The following is a 15,582-nucleotide window of genomic DNA, read 5'->3' as shown; positions in this document are numbered from 1 at the left end:
TTAAAAAATTATGCAACAAAAAGCCCAAGGATGGCTGGAGTGACCGTGCAGTGGGTAAGATGCTTGCCTTGCACGTAGCTGACCCTGGTTTGATTCTTAGCACTACATATTGTTCCCCTGGACACTAACAGGAGTGATCCCTGAGCACAGAGGCAGGAGTAAACCCTGAGCACCATCGGGTGTGTCCTACCCCCCCAAAAAAAAGGGGGAATAGAGGGGAAAACTAAGAAACAACCTAAATAAAATAAATACAATAAATACAGTAAATAGCACTGTAGTACTGTTGTCCAATTGTTCATCGATTTGCTTGAGCGGGCACCAGTAAATATAGAATAAAGTATCAGCAAGGTCCAAGAGATAGCTCAAGGACTGAGCCATCCTTTGCATGCTAGACGCTTGGCTTGGCTTGACACCCCAAGTGCCTGGAGCACCGAGCACTGCTGAGAACTCCTACCCATGGTGAGAGAAACACCTGAGCTATGGGCTGTGACTAGCCCCCAGCATACCCGAGTAGGGCCCCGTCTGGCTCTCTTCCCCTATCTCCCATAAAAGTTCTATGTGAAAAAAAAAAAGTTCTATGTGGAATTCCAGATTTGGAAGACTCATTTTAATATTTTATCATTTAGTATTTGATACTGTCACTTATACTGTCACTGTCATCCCATTGCTCATCAATTTGTTCAAGCAGGCACCAGTAACGTCTCTCATTGAGAGACTTATTGTTACTGTTTTTGGCATATCCAATATGCACGGGTAGCTTACCAGGCTCTGCCGTGCGGGGTCCATACTCTCAGTAGCTTGCCGGGCTCTCTGAGTGGGGCAGAGAAATCGAACACGGGTTGGCCACGTGAAAGGCAAAAGCCCAGCCGCTGTGCTATTTCTATTTTTCCTTTTTTTGGGTCATACCCAGTGATGCACAGGGGTTACTCCTGGCTCATTCACTCAGGAATTACTTCTGGCGGTGCTTGGGGGACCATATGAGATGCTGGGAATCAAACCCGGGTCAGCCTCGTGCAAAGCAAACATCCTACCCACTGTGCTATCACTCCAGCCCCTCTTTGATATTATTTTTGTTTGTTTGTTTTGGGGATCACACCCAACAGTTTTCCAATCTGGAATTCCACATTGAACTTTTAGGGGAGATGGAGGGAAGTGAGACAGTCGGAGTCCATACCTGCTTATGCAGGGGGCTACTCATAGCCCATAGCTCAGGTGTTTCTCCCACCAGTGCTTGGGATATTCACAAGGTACCAGAAATGAAACCCAGGCCTCCTGTGTTAAAGCATGCTCTCTAAAGTCTTGCGATATCTCTCTAGTTCCTACACTGAACTTAATTAAATACATTCCCTGGAACCCGAGAAACAGTACTGCAGGTAAGGCTGTTGCCTGGCTCAATCCTTGGCGATTCATATGGTTCCCCAAGCCTGATAGGGTGATCCCTATCCCTGAGCACCACCAGAAATGGCCCAGAAACCAAACCCAACCAAATATAATCCTGAGTCTTTTTTGTTTTTGTTTGTTTTTTGTGTCACACTTGGCTTACTCCTGGTTTTGAGCTCACAAATTACTCATGGCAAGACTGAGGAGACCTTGTGGGGTGCCAAGAATTGGACCGGGGGAGGGGGGGGCTGGAGCAATAGCACAGTGGGGAGGGCATTTGCCTTGCACATGGCCAACCCGGGTTTGATTCCCAGCATCCCATATGGTCCCCTGAGCACTGCCAGGGGTAATTCCTGAGTGCAGAGCCAGGAGTAACCCCTGTGTATTGCTGGGTGTGGCCCCAGAAAAAAAACCAACAAGAATTGGACCAGGTTGACTACATGCAAGGCAAGCACCCTACTTACTGCACTATCTCTGTACCTTTCCTGAATACTTTTGTAAAATTTTTTAAAAATTATTTTTGGCTTAACCCCTGAACATCCATCCATGTTCAGGAGTTACTCCTGGCTCTAAACTCTGGAATTACTCATGGCTGTGCTTGGGGGACCATATGGGAAGCTGGGGATCAAACCTAGGTTATCCACATGCAAGGCAAACACCCTACCCGCTGTACTATCTCTCTAGTCCCCTGAGACTTAAAAAAAAATTCTCAATTTTAAAAGTGATATGTGCTGGGAGTGGCCCCCAAGCACTGCCAGATGTTTGGCCCCTAAAATAATGAAAACAAAAAAGTTGGTATATAACACACATTAAAATGTACATAATCCATAGGGACACAGATCAATGAATCATTTGGGCGGCAGGGGTGGAGGTGTTGCTCTGCTTGTGGGTTACTCCTGCAAGTTCCAGACAGTTGCTCTTGGCAGATACTCAGCCTCTTAAGCTATTTACCTGGCCCCAGATCAATGGACTATTGTAAAATAAACACATCCTTATGACCACCACACACATCAAATATAGAATTACTAGCACCTCAAAAGCCTTTCTGAGGGCTTAGGGAGATAACTCAAAGGGCTGGAACAGAGCACACACTTGGCATGAAGCGGGGTAGTAGTTTGAAACCTCTCCCGGACAACACTTTACAGAACGGCCAGGTGTGACCTTATAAAAGCAAAGGAGTGGAGAGATGCTCAAAGTGGAAGTGACCCCTGACCTCCAAGCCCCCCAGCTGGATGTGGTTCCTAAACCCCAAAGGTCAACAGACGAAAAGGAGACCTTCCTCATGCCTCCCAGTAACTCTCCCCTTTGTCAAAGAACCAAAATCCTTATGAGAGAATAATTTTATGTGACTTTGAAACATGTAGAAATTTTAAAATGCAGTATATTTATCTGATTTATTTTCCCCAATGTTATTTTGGTGAAGTTTTTCCATCTTTCAAATATGCACGTAGCTCACTCATTTTCACAGTCTAATAGTTTATCAATATGAATAAGACACACAACTATTATAAAACTTCCAGAACCTTTTGGGTTTGAAACCTGTCATCCAATGTATTTGTATTAACCTCCAATATTCCCTGCTGTTTCTTATAAAAAATTTGATTACACTGTCTGTCTATACAAACAATTGACTTGTTGGGCTAGAGTGATAGCACAGTGGGTAGGGCATTTGCCTTGCACATAGTCGACCTGGGTTCGATTTCTAGCTTCTCATGTGGTCCCCTGAGCATCGCCAGGTGTAATTCCTGAGTGCAAAGCCAGGAGTAATCCCTGAGCACAGCTGAGTAGTGTGACCCAAGAAGCAGAAAAAAAAAAAACCCAAAACCAACAATTGACTTGTTGATAGGACCAAACATATTTGTACCCAGTCAGGACACGTTTTCCCTTATGTTAGCATCAGGACATCCATAAAGCTGGCTAAGGGAGTGGAAGGGGAAAGCAGCATGGGACCCCGGAGGGGAAAGCCTGAGACACGAGAAGGGACTGGTGTGGGAGCTGTCTCTATAAACAATGACTTCAGTACTATTGTAAACTATGATGCCGCAATAAAAACATTTCAGTATGGCCCAACTTGTCCAATTAACTAAAAATATTACTCAATGTAGTATCATTTAACACAGGTTCTGCCCTTCCTCTGATTTGAATGAACAAATAATCAGCAAAGGACAATCTCCTCTGCCCTGGTACTGTGTGGCTAGAGCCGTGAGTGAGGCTGAGTGGACTCCACTGACACGGAATCTATGATGGAGCTGATGAGACAGCTGTAAACAGAAATCAGGCCATTTAGATCACTCTATTCAAGTGCAGGAAGAAAGCGAACAGGGCTGGAAAGGGAGCCACGGGCTAGGGTGACCAGAGCAAACTAAGACAGAAGCAAGTGCAGCAAGGGTACTGTCAGCTAGGTCATTTACTGCCTGGGACCTTTCCTCCTAAATGCCAGCGTGAGACGGGCAGGGATCAGCCCAGACTGCTCTGCTCTTTTGGGAAGTACTCAGTGTGCAGAGGACTGTGGCCAGCAGGGTGCCTGAGCTGACACCTTCTAGGCCTGAGGGCACAGTCCTGTGAGGGAGTGTATGAGGGAGGGATGCAGGAGGGAGTGAGGGAGGGGCTGGATAAAGGCGCTGCCACTCTGCTCTGGCTATGGACAATTCTGATGGGCAACCCTTAAGTCACAGCCCCTGCTTAAGGTGGCCCAGTCATGGGGTACATGCAATTCCGCTTGCATTGTTTACATAATTTTTTTTCTCCTCAATTTTGGGACACTGGTGTTCAAGGCTTACTGCAGGCTCTGTGCTCAGCCTAGTGGGGCTAAGGGGCCCGTATGCAGTGCCGGGGATCAAACTGGCTGGCTGTGTGCAAGACAAGTGCCCTATTCATTGTACTATCTCTCCGGACCCCGACATCACGTCACTGTTTATTTTCTTCCTCTGTCAATCCCACTCCACCGATCCTTTCATAAGTGGTTTACCTATTGAACATTTGGAACCCCAAATTGGCTCTTCATATCTGTGGAAAACATGTGGGGGACTACAGGGGTGTCATTTTCTTTCTTTCTTTCTTTCTTTCTTTCTTTCTTTCTTTCTTTCTTTCTTTCTTTCTTTCTTTCTTTCTTTCTTTCTTTCTTTCTTTCTTTCTTTCTTTCTTTCTTTCTTTCTCTCTCTCTCTCTCTCTCTCTCTCTTTCTTTCTTTCTTTCTTTCTTTCTTTCTTTCTTTCTTTCTTTCTTTCTTTCTTTCTTTCTTTCTTTCTTTCTTTCTTTTTGCTCTTTGGGTCACACCCAGCGATGCACAGGGGTTACTCCTGGCCCATGCACTCAGGAATTACTCCTGTGGTGCTTGGGGAAACATATGGGATGCTGGGAATCGAACCCGGGTCAGCTGCATGCAAGGCAAATGCCCTCCCCGCTGTGCTATCACTTCAGCCCCCGGGGGTGTCATTTTCATGGAGGGGCCACACACAGCATTGCTGGGACTGATTGGGGGTCCATCACTCGTGGTGGCTACGAGAGGCATAAGCCTGACAACCTGGTTCTAAGTCCCAGGGGTACTCAGTATGCCAAGGGGTCCCCCAGAACCCCATCTGGTGATGCTCAGCAGCTAAGTAGGACCAGGGGTAGAACGTGGGGCCTTGCACATGTGAGGTGCATGCTCTCCTCCTTGAGTCATAGTTAGTCCTCAGCCCGGCCAGGAAGGGTCTAAGCAAAGAATCCCAGTGGTTTGCTTGGTGTGTGGCCCATTCTTTTGACCTGGCCAAGAAGTAGTATGGAGGGGAGCATGGAGTTGGTGGACTGAATAGGGGAGAGACAAGAGAGCGGGAGAAGGGGATGGATTTGGGGTGGAATTTTGTGGAACTCAATAACCAGTTTACCCCAGGAGATAGGGCCAGTTGTCTTCTGAAAACAAATGCATTATGTCCATGGACTTGATTGAGTGCTTGTGAAGCTAGTGGGCCCCCACGGGTGGCTTATATGAGGCTGGGAGGGGAGAGGCGGTCACTTTCTCCCCATCTGCTTCTGCCACTCCAGAACCAGCTGGGATGGCTAAGACTGATAAAGTCTGCAATGAGCTCCTACACGGTATGGAACTTGAGTCCTGCCAGCCCCATGAGGGACATCAAGTAACATCTGATGTCCACTTGGTCTTCTAGGCATGGGAGTTGATTCCCACACATGATTTTTTGGGGAGTAAGACTCAGGCTGGAGTGAGGAAGTGCTCTTTGCAAGAAAGGGAAGTCAACTGAGGCTTCAGCCAGGGTTTCCAGGTCCTTGTCTTTTCTCACAGAAAGGAATTTCAGAAGTAGATAGCAGTGAAGTGAAAACGGATTTTATTTGGAGGATTTTAGGAAGAGGAAGGAGGGAGAGAAAGTGTGTGTGTATGTGTGTGTGTGTGTGTGTGTGTGTGTGTGTGTGTGTAAGAGAGAGAGAAAGAGAGAGAGAGAGAGAGAGAGAGAGAGAGAGAGAGAGAGAGAGAGAATATACTCAAGAGAGAATATGCTAGGTTCATGCTCTCTTAGTCCCCAGCCCAGCCTGAAGGGTTTAAGCCAAGATACCATGGCCGGCTTCTCCAAGGGCGGAGAGACCCCCTACACACATCCCAGTATTAGATATGCAAGCATGAAAGTACACATCTCAAGAGGGGTGATGTGAGTGACACATGTGTTCCGGTGCCGCGTGTGCTCTGCCATATGGGCACAAGCAGCACGTGGGCTCAGGCAGCATATGCACACCCTTACTTTGTTCAAGATGGCTTTTATAGGGTTTTTCCCAAGCCACCCCATATGGGGCTTTCTAGCTAGGTAAGAGTCCATTGCTAGGGTGATTGCCAAGGACGTTGAGTTGTAAAGTTGATGATCTTTGAAATTTCTCTCCTGGGCTGTGTTCCTACTCAATCTTCTCTGAGAGGACGAGTCCAGCCTCAGTCTGGGCAACTCCAGGTAAAGGTCTTATCAGGTTTTAGTTCCTGCGCTCATAAACTGGGTCAGAAGAGCCTTAGGGCTAGGCAGTTTTACTATTCCTGAGGAATTTCATTGCCATTGGAAGCCCTTTCCTTTCTACCTGCCTGTGTACATCACTTGGGGGCTATTCCTGGCAGAATCCGGGAGACTCTGAGGCCTCTGTCATGCATTGTAAGTGTTTAGTCCTTTGAACCATCTTTCTGGGTCCATATTTCCCTAATCTTCCCATCAGGACTACAGAGAGAACCTGGGCGTAAGGTGTTTGCCTTGCATGAAGCCAACCCTGGTTCAATCCCAGCACCGCATATGGTGCCCTGAGCACCTAAGAGTGATTCCTGAGTGCACAGCCAGGAGTCAGCCCTGAGCACTACTGACTATGACCCCACAACAAAACAAAGAAACAAGCAAATGAAAAACAATCCTCCTATCTATTAATCACCTTTTTTTTTTTTTTTAAAAAAAGGAACTTCTGTGAGTTAGTGCCTGTGTGATAACAGCTAGGTTCCCATGGAACATCTACGTCCTTTGGTGCCACTTCAGTTTTTCCTCCCTCCCCTCCCCCTCCCCCACCGTTCAGATGGGGTTTCCCAGTCTCGGCCTCACTCCCCAGCTTTGCTTACCTGATTCCACCCTCCTGCAGGAGCCACTTCCTCACAGCTGGATTCTGGATAGCCTTGTCCTCCCCCATAGGACCAGTGCCTCTGTAATTATGTGCTCACTTAGGTCCCTTTGTTTCTTTTTGTAGAATTTGTCACATGTTGCAATTATGTGATCATTTTGGTTATTATTTGTCTTCCTCTCTAGAGTTCCCCCAGCATCAGGAATGAGCCTGTTCTGCTTCCCTTCCTGGGCAATAACCGAGATCTAGCACTTGTTCAGTAAATATTTATAAATGACCTTTGCTTGCCTTGCATGTGTGACCCCCTGAGTTCGAATCCTGTCACCACCACAATAATAATGATGGTGAATGAACTTGGCCTGGACCCAAGTAAGCTATTTAGGGGTAAGATCAATGAATTTCAGTGCTTGTCACACATCTTTTTGTAATCCATGCCCACTTTCAGGGATCATGGAAGATTTTCAGACTATAGGTTTTTGTTGATTGGCCTGTTATGGTGTTGGGCCCAAACAGTGCTCAGGGGCTATTCCCAGTTTGGTGTTTGGCACCAGAGTGACTCTGGTGGGAACCATGTGTGTTAGGGCTTGAACCTGGGGCTCTCGGATGAAAGCCTGCACACCAACCCTTTAAGTCATGTCCTCAGCCCCTCAGATAATAGTTTGGTTTTCTGTTTTGTTTTGTTTTGTTTTATGCCACAGCCAATAGAATTCTGGGCTTACTGCTGGCTCTGCATCAGGGGTCAGGGTGGGAGAGTTGGAGACCGTATGAATGTTGGGGATTGAACCAGGTCAGCCACGTGAAAGGCAACCCTGCCCACTGTACTGCCATCGCTCTGGCCTCTCAGACTAGTTTTTGGGGTTTTTTTTTGGCCTTCTGGGTCATACCCAGCAATGCACAGGGTTACTCCTGGCTCATACACTCCGGAATTAACTCCTGGCGGTGCTCAAGGGACCATATGGGATGCTGGGAATAGAACCCGGGTCGGCCACATGCAAGGCAAACGCCCTACCCACTGTGCTATCGCTCCAGCCCCTCAGACTAGTTTTTAAGGTCTTACTTTGTCACATGAAAGAATATTTTTATTTGGTAAAGTAGCAATTGTATTATATGCATGTAACTTAAAGTAGTACCAAATATATACATAATTTTGTTGTTGTTGTTGGGCCAACCCACCTGTGCTCAGGGGTCACTCCTGGAGGTTTCAGGGGACTTTTTATGGTGCCAGAGATTGAAAAGAATGCCTAAATCCCTGTACTATCTCTCTGGCCCAGCAACAAATATTTATAATAAAAACAATCCTCTTGTTCTATTCTTTAATCTTCTCTCTAGATAGGCAAATACTTTAAGCAGATTTGGTCAGTCCTCTAATTTAAAAGAAGTCCCTTTCTATATTTGAAAATCAATATATTTCAACTTCTGATTCTTTTTCTCCACTCTAAATAGTTTTTAAGAAAAATTTTTATAAGAGCCAAAGTTCTTACTCACTTATCTTTCGTATTTGAAGTATTCCTAGATGACATCCTTGACCTGTGACCCTTCGCTGTACCCTTAACCACAACACAACTGCTTCAGTCAACCACCTTATGGTGTTTTACTTCTCCATCAATTTTGTTTGTTTTTTTGGGGGGGCCACACCTGGTGATGCTCAGGGGTTACTCCTGGCTCTGCACCAGGAATCACTCCTGGCAGGGCTCAGGAAACCATGTGGTGTGCCAGGGATCAAACCCAGGTTGGTTGCATGCAAGGTAGTTTTCCTACCCACTGTACTATTTCTCCGGCCCCTTTTCTGTCAGTTTTACAGAGGATGATCCATTCTGTTACTTTCTTTCTTTTTTTTTTTCTTTTTGGCTTTCTGGGTTACACCCAGAGATGCTCAGGGGTTATTTCTGGCTCTGTACTCAGGATTTATGGGATGCCAGTGATCAAGGCTGGTTGGCCTCATGCAAGGCAAACACCCTACCCACTGTACATTGCTCCAGCCTTCCCTTAGTTTCTTGTTGTCATCAACCTTAATTACACGGATATGGTGCTCAGCACAAAGGGCTTCCCCCAACTTGACCTACAACGGGCCCCTCACAGTTGTGTACAAGCATGCACAGGTGGGCTTTGCACTGGTCTAAGGTATTGGCAGCTTTGCAGATTGCAGGTAAGAGGCCATCATGAATGCAGGTGATTTCAGCCACTCTTGTAAAGCAGGATTCACGTCCACTACACCTCCAGCAGCAATCAATGCCTTCCGCGGCCTGTGGTGGTGGATTACATGCTGAAGCTGAATTTCGAATGCTCAAAAGCCTTTGCCTCCACATAATTTGGTGACAGCAGGGAAAGACCAGATGCTTTTAAAAAAATTATTACAATGTGAGGGATCAAACTCAGGGGCTCACACACACAAGATAAGCTTAGCTCTACCACTAAGATACATGTCAATAATTTTTTCAATGATTTCCATTTGTGGTTTGCAAGCACCACTGGTAATCTCTTTTACTATTTCACTATTTTGGGAATTTGGATGTAGAAATCCTGATTTGTTATAGGTAGCAAAATATGTTATCTTGCCCCAGTGATGTTTCAAATTTCTTACCTATTAGGAGGCTTTGAGGGGGAGACTTTGAGTAGGAGGGGCTGGGGATTTGGGCCACATCTGACAGTGCTCCGGGATTATTTCTGGCTCTGCACTCAAGAATTATTCCTGGCAGTGCTCAGGGACCATATGAGATTCCGGGGATGGAACCAAGTAGGCTACATTCAAAGCAAATGCCCTACCTGCTGTACTATTTCTCCAGGATAGTACATCACCTCTGGGAATGACTCTGAGCACTGAGCCAGGAGTAGCCAAGTGTGGCACAAAAACCAAAACCAAACAAAAGTTATTTCCTATCTATTTTTCTTCTTTCTTGACTAGAGGGAAAATTATTTTTTCTTTTTTATCTTTTTTGGGGGGGTGGATGGGTGGGTTTGAATCACATGCCACAATGGTCAGGAGTTACTCCTGTCTCTGCATTCAGGGATCATCCTGGTGGTGCTTGGGGGGAAATTGGGGTGCTTAGGTCAGTTGTGTGCAACACAGTTGCCTTCCATATCGATTGCCCAGTGGCAATGGGAACGAAGAGCAAGAGAATTGGGCTTCAGTGGGAAGCTTGGTGCTGGGTTGGGGGTGGAGGCCGAGGGGGGATAAGTTAGGGAAGGGAACACAAGGACGATGGTGTGGGGGGTAATGCCAGTCATTATATTTGCACTGCCATAAATAAATACATTTCTTGCATTTTTCCTGTAAGTGAAATCTAGACCGTGTTCAGCTGGTTCTTCTAGAAAGTGGAGCAGGGGGAAATTACATCACGTTTCACGTCCTGAAGTCATATTTACTTTCTTGAGGATGCCTTGGGGCCTCCTCAGATTGTGTGTTTCAAAGAAGAGACTAGCAAGAACAAAATAATGGTGAGGCTGGGGAACAGAAAAGCTTTTAGGCAACATGCTTGGTTTACCCATTACCCTTTCCTGTGTTGTTCTGGAAAGAAAGCCCTGCTTTTGCTTAATGCAAGAAGTTCCCTCTCAAGGAAGGTGGAAGGAAAGATGGTATCAGGCCAGTAAGGATAAGTGCTTAAATAACAAATATGTATTTATTTATATTTATAGAGTTTATAAATATATTTAGGAGACGAAGCATCAGACCTTTCAGCACCTCTCAAGTTACCCCATATGAAGATCTTCCTCTCCTGATACCTGGAATCCTCTCTCTCTGGGCTGAATCAAGATTTCTGGGTATTCTGTGGATTGGGCTGACGGAGACACAGGAAGATGGAAAGTGACTATTCAGGTTAAAGTGTTTGAGTTTTGGACCATGAACATTCACCACTTTATTCCAAACAAGTAAGTTGTTTTTCTAAAAACTTCTGTAAGACCTAGAAGAGGAATAAAAGATTCTGTCCTGTGGTGAGAAGTCTCCTGGCCTTGCTTCACTTCCTACGCCACTTGCCCATTTGGTTTGTGATTTCATAGTGTGACCTTTTAGTTTGGGGACCTTTCTGTGCAAGCCACACCCTCCACCTAACTAACCTCACCTAAACCCAACAGGTCAGCCTATATGTGGCTTCTCAGTACCCTACACCCAGCCACACTTGCCCCATTAACAACCAAAACAACTTGTTAAATGAAAACTCTGCCGGCTTGCTCTCAGCACAGCCGTCCTTGCCAGCCCTGCTATTACTGGCTACGTGACCTTATGCAGGGCACATAACAGCCCTGGGATTTGGTTTCCTCCTGTGGGAGCGTGGACGGTGTGCTCACTAGATCAGGGGTTAAAGGGTGCGGATCCAGCTCCTGCCTCTCAGCTCTTTGTTACTGTGTGGCCTGGACCTTCTACTCGCCCCCCTCCCCCCGCAGCCCCTCAACCTGTTGGGTTTCTAGAGCGGGGAATTCTTTGACTTTTTGAGGGGGTAGTTTGGATGACCCCTGGCTATACTTAGAACTTAACTCTTAGTTTTCACTTGGGGATCATTCCTGGTGGGGTTCAGGGAACCATATGGGATGCTGGGGATTGAACCCGGAGGCAAGTGCTCTACTTGCTGTCTGTGCTATGGCTCCAGCCTGAGGCCAGGGTTCTTTCCAAGGTAGTGGTGCAAGAAAGAGAGGAAGAGATGACAGTCGAGGCATGGTGCTAGCGTGTCAGCTCTCCAGCCACGTCAAGCTCTTCTCCATTCTGGTCTCTCTCTCTCTCTCTCTCTCTCTCTCTCTCTCTCTCTCTCTCTCTCTCTCTCTCTCTGTTTTTGGGTCACACCTGACAATGCTCAGGGGTTACTCCTGGATCTGCACTCAGGAATTACTCCTGGCAGTGCTCAGAGAACCAAACCTGGGTTGGCCATATTCAAGGCAAACACCCTACCCGCTGTTCTATCACTCCTGCCCCCTTCTTTCTGATTGTGATTTAACTTGGGAAAAGGAGCACATGAACTGGTAAAAGCTGCCTGTCACTGGGATCTTCTTCCTCCCATGCTTCTCTAGAAAATGCAAAGAAGAATGTGATGTATGTGGGGGCTTGGGCACCAGAGGGGCACATGTGTTTGGGTTCCAGAGGGGGGAAAAGGGGAGCTCTGCCTCTCTCTCTCTCTCTCTCTCTCTCTCTCTCTCTCTCTCTCTCTCTCTCTCTCGCTCGCTCGCTCGCTCGCTCGCTCGCTCGTTCACTTCTTTGCTTGATGGAAATTATGTAAGCTTTTCCAAGAGCTCAGCTCTGGCAGCAAGCTGGGGTTCAGGGTTCAGACTCCAGCAGCTGCCTGGAGAAGGCTTAGGATGGGCCTGGGCCTTGCTCCCTGAAGCCAGCTATCAGGTGGAGAGAAGCTGCCCACCACCTTGGACTTGAAAGCTGGGAGTGCCAGCCCGAGCGATGAAGATGCTGCTGCTAATAATAAACCACACTGAGTGCCAGGGAATAGCTCTGTGGGGATGGCATTTGCCTTGCACGTGGCTGACCCGGGGTTGATCCCCAGCATCCCATATGGTCCCCTGAGCGCTGCCAGGAGTGATCTCTGAGCTCAAAACCAGGAGTCAGCCCTGAGCACTGGTGGTGTGGCCCCCCAAACAAACCAGAATAATAATAAACCACACTTCTCAGTCTGTGGGCTTTGCTCTGGGATTAAGAATATCTTCAGCCAAAGTTAATTTAATGTGTTTCCCCCCCCCACCCCTTGGTGAGGAATGAGGGAGGTAGAAAGGTAAGGCCATTCTCAGTGGTGGTCAGGGACTTTTTCTGTCTCTCTGCTCAGGAGTGACCCCTGACCATGCTCTGGGGACTAACCATACGTGCTGCTGGGGGTCCAAACCAGGGTCTGTGGGATTCGAGGCAAGTGGCTTAAGCCCTGTACTATCTCTTTGACTCCAAGTTTATTTGATTTTTAAAAGTTGTCTTGCATTTCTGAAGCTTGTTGCTTTTGACACATCAAGGTGTAAAGGAAAAGTTTTTAACGAGGCACATTAAGAAAAGAGAAGAAAAACAGTTAACTTTAAAATTAGCCATTTTCGGGCTGAAAACATGGAACAGAGGTTAAGGCACATGCATGGCATGCATATATGGCCGCAGGCATGGTTTGAAACACATTCGTACATATGGTCTCCCAGGCACCAATCAGGCATGGCCCGGAGCACAGAGCCAGCTGTGGTTCCTCCCCCAAAGTTAATTTAGTCTGTTTAGAAACAAGTCAGAGATACTTTTGAGAGTTTTAAAGGACTTACCAAGCCACTTGGCTCTGCAACTCAGTAGGTTTGTAATCTTTTTTTTTTTTTTTGCTTTTTGGGTCACACCCGGAAACACACAGGGGTTACTCCTGACTAATGCACTCAGAATTACTCCTGGCGGTGCTCGGGGGACCATATGGGATGCTGGGAACCGAACCCCGGTCGGCCACGTGCAAGGCAAACGTCCTACCTGCTGTGCTATTGCTCCAGCCCCTGTAATCTTTTATTTTTATTTTTTGGCGGGGGTGGGAGGGTGTGGGGGTAGTGAGGCACACCTGGCAATGCTGAGGGGTTACTCCCAGCTTTGGAGGTTTTGCTCCCAGCAGTACTCAGGAAACTTTGGAGTGTTGGAGGTTGAACCCGTGCCTCCTCATGCAAAGCATGTGATCCACCTATTGAACTTTCTCTCTGTCCCTGGATTTGTAATCTTTATTACACAAACAACATTTTGAGCGTGATTTTATCTTTTCTAAGATGCCAAAAACAGTAACAACAAGTCTCACAATGGAGATGTTACTGGTACCTGTACGAGCAAATCGATGAACAACGGGAGGACAGTGCTACAAGATGAGGAAAATTGGTGAAATAATAATAACAACATATTGTAGGTCTTAATGTCCCTAGATAGATGCTTTCAAATAAAAATTCTTCCATGTTGAACTGGACTGTTTTAACGAGTAGAGAAGAAAAAGGGTCCTAGGTTTGTTTTTTTAAATTCCTTTGGAGAAAGGGGTACACCTAGGAGTGCTGAAGGGCTATTCCTGATTCTGCATTCAGGAATTTTATTCCTGGTGGTGCTCTGGGGGACCATATGGGATGCTGGGGATCAAACCTGTGTTGGCCACGTCAAGGCAAGTGCTTTACTCATTAAACTAAAGGTCCTAGTTTTAATAGAGCAATTAGCCTATGGCAGGCCTGGGGGGAGGGGCGGCATTATGAGAGTGTGTGCGTTCACTCCTCAGAAATGGGACCAGTGGTCTCCAGTGGTCTGCAGACATAGATGGGTATGCACATTATAGATACCAGTGGTACCATTACAAGGTACTCTTCTTTCGTTTTTTAAAAATCCTTATTATCTTATAGGGGTGATGGGAGGGGATGCCCATAAGCAGTGTTTCAACTCCTGATGATGCTTGAATAATTGGGCGAAGCCAGGCAATGCCCAGTGAAATGGTGCTGCTCAGGCCCGAGGTGTTCAGGTCTGCCAGGGCCGTGCCCATTAGCTCCAGAATCATGCAGTGCATGGAGGGGATTGAACTCGGGGCCTTCCATGTGCCAGACAGCACCCCGATGTCTGGGCTACCTTCCCAGTGTTCTTATTTCTGCCATGTCAAGAAAACCAGAAAGAGGGACATGGGTGGCAGAGAAATAGTACAGGGGTAAGGACTTGCCTTTCATGGAGCTGACCCAGGTTCAATCCACAGCATCTCATATGAGCCCCGCCAGGAATGATCCCCTGAGCACAGAGCCAGGAGGAAGCCCTGAGGACCACGGGTTGTGACCCCCAAACCAACAACAAACAAAAAAAGGAATAGATAGATAAATTAATACACAGGATGTATATTAGTCATGTGTGTATATTAGTCATATGCATTGTCATCTGAATAACATGACAAATAAATTTACATATTAGTTAAATATATGTATTTGGTGCATAATATAATGTTTGCATTGCAAAGCAAATATGCAAAAAGAAGTGGGAGATTACCCCAGGCTCTAGAAATAAGAGAAGCAGTTATTCGGGTAGGGTAGGGCGCTGGCCTTACACAGCGGACCCGGCCTGATCCGTGCACAGAGATGGACTCCCCCAGAGATCTAAGCACAGAGCCAGGAGTAAGCCCTGAGCACTGTCAGGTTTGAGGTTTGGTCCCAAAGCCAAAGGGGGGGTGGGGGGTGGAAGATAATCATAGCTAACCAATGAAAAAGATGAAAAGATGTTTTACTTGGGAAGATAATTAGAGTATAAATATGTGTAAGTCACTTCATGTATAAGTTAAAATGACTTATTGAGCAGAAGGCTATCTCCTTCTCGGTCTGTTATTTTCTCCCTCCTTTCCCCCTACATCCCTCTTCCCTTCCTCCCTCCCTCCCTCCCTCCTTCCCTCCCTCCCTCCCTCCCTCCCTCCCTCCCTCCCTCCCTCCCTCCCTCCCTCCCTCCCTCCCTCCCTCCCTTCCTTCCTTCCTTCCTTCCTTCCTTCCTTCCCTCCTTCCCTTCTTCCTTCCCTCCTTCCCTTCTTCCTTCTCTACTTAAAATTACACATGTGACTCACTAACTCACTCTCATTCTGAAAAAGTCCATATAGTAAACTGTGCTGAGGCATATAGAACAAGACCCTGTCTGGGCCAGTCTCTCCTCTGTATTCTTCCCCCTGACTGTCCCGCTCTCCCTGAGACTCTCTCAGCTCTC

Source organism: Sorex araneus, chromosome 5 (genome assembly GCF_027595985.1).
Source record: "Sorex araneus isolate mSorAra2 chromosome 5, mSorAra2.pri, whole genome shotgun sequence".
In the NCBI taxonomy this organism is placed as follows: domain Eukaryota; kingdom Metazoa; phylum Chordata; class Mammalia; order Eulipotyphla; family Soricidae; genus Sorex; species Sorex araneus.
This window is presented reverse-complemented; position numbering follows the sequence as displayed.